Source organism: Etheostoma spectabile, unplaced genomic scaffold, assembly GCF_008692095.1.
Source record: "Etheostoma spectabile isolate EspeVRDwgs_2016 unplaced genomic scaffold, UIUC_Espe_1.0 scaffold48, whole genome shotgun sequence".
NCBI classification, from domain to species: Eukaryota; Metazoa; Chordata; class Actinopteri; order Perciformes; family Percidae; genus Etheostoma; species Etheostoma spectabile.
The window spans coordinates 729,006-730,443 of record NW_022605618.1 but is presented as its reverse complement, the minus strand read 5'-3'; the positions used below and the strand labels follow the sequence as shown (position 1 = coordinate 730,443).

Below are 1,438 nucleotides of genomic sequence, written 5' to 3'. Positions count from 1 at the left end.
ATTTCTTATTGACTTTACATTGGCATTTTTTTCCGTCGTGGCCACACAGAATTTTTACACATTCGGTGCCACCACCACCATGTAGTGCGTTGTTAACAGTTTGTGACCATTAATTCCGAGAAATGAACACAACCCCTTTAAGTTAAGGTAAGGCTTGTGGGTGAGCTTACGTTTCCATGACACGCGGGACAACAACGAGACGGTTGGGTTTAGAAAAACAATAAATGGTTGGGTTTAGAAAAGCAATAACGGGACTTGGGTCAACGACTTGAAGGTTGGGTTTAGGAAAATAACAACAGGATGGTTACGGTTGGGCTTAGGAAACGTGACACGATCAACCTCTACTGGGTCTTCTGTTTGACCCGTCCAACACCCCAACCTACCTCCCTTTGCGGATTTTTGGCCTTTCATACTTCTCGTTACCGTAGTCGCTCCTAACGCTACGTCATCTTCTCATTGAAATCCCTTTGGCTTTGATTTCCGTGGTGGCCACACAGAATTTCACACATTCCGTGCCATCACCCCGTAATGCAGCGTTAATAGATTTTGATCATTTCACAGAATTCTGTGAGACCAGGCTGCCCTAGATCAACAAGCCACATGAGGCATGTCCTGCTCATTTGTGCCTTCATTTCTCTCAGTTCTTCTGTTAACTGTTAGTTGAAAAGGGCTATGCAAAGTCGCCACATGCTCTACTACAATTTCGCTTCCTACTAACCTTAATAGGCCAAAGTCAAGGATTCAACAAAATGACTGCTGTGAACAAAGTCCTCGGTTTTTGGATTAATTAGAAAGTGTATAATTTCCAATACTCTACATGGACATGGCCTATTCCATCCGGTTGGATCTGCTTCATAGCTGGACTTTCAATGCTGAATTTGATATTAACCATTTTATCCTTTGGGCTGTCCGGGATTTAACCCGGGACCTCTCGCACCAAAGCAGATGAACATACCCCTAGACCAACGAGCACAATAAAACAGCATTTTAGCAATTTTTCATCGAGGAAATGCAGCTCAGATCAGTCATTGACTTGCAGAGCAATGGTCAGTAGTTTGGCACATGGATCTTTTTATGGCTCCCCCGCCAGATTAAGGTTTCTATTACATGGAGCAACAGAATAGGTTTGAAGAAAACCTTTTAATAAAAATGAATTATTTTTAAGTCAAAACGGTTGGTGTGGTACCTCATTTCTCTTGACTTTACATTGGCATTGTTTTCCTTGGTGGCCACACAGAATTTTTACACATTCTGTGCCGCAACCACGTAGTGCAGGTGTTAAAGTGTGATCATTTCACGGAATTCCGTAAAATTAACACCAACCCCTTTAGTTAAGGTAAGGCTGTGGGTGAGCTTAGTTCAATGACACGCGGGACAACAACGAGGCGTTGGTTTAAGAAAGCAATAGACGGTTGGGTTTAGGAAAGCAATAACAGGA

At 42.8% G+C, this 1,438-nt stretch overlaps 1 long non-coding RNA gene across 2 annotated transcripts in view; it reads right to left on the bottom strand.

Annotated features, from left to right (window-relative positions):
- The window catches only part of LOC116686786 (uncharacterized), an 18,778-nt gene that overhangs the window by 16,620 nt on the left and 720 nt on the right, over positions 1-1,438 (bottom strand). The window lies entirely within an intron of this gene.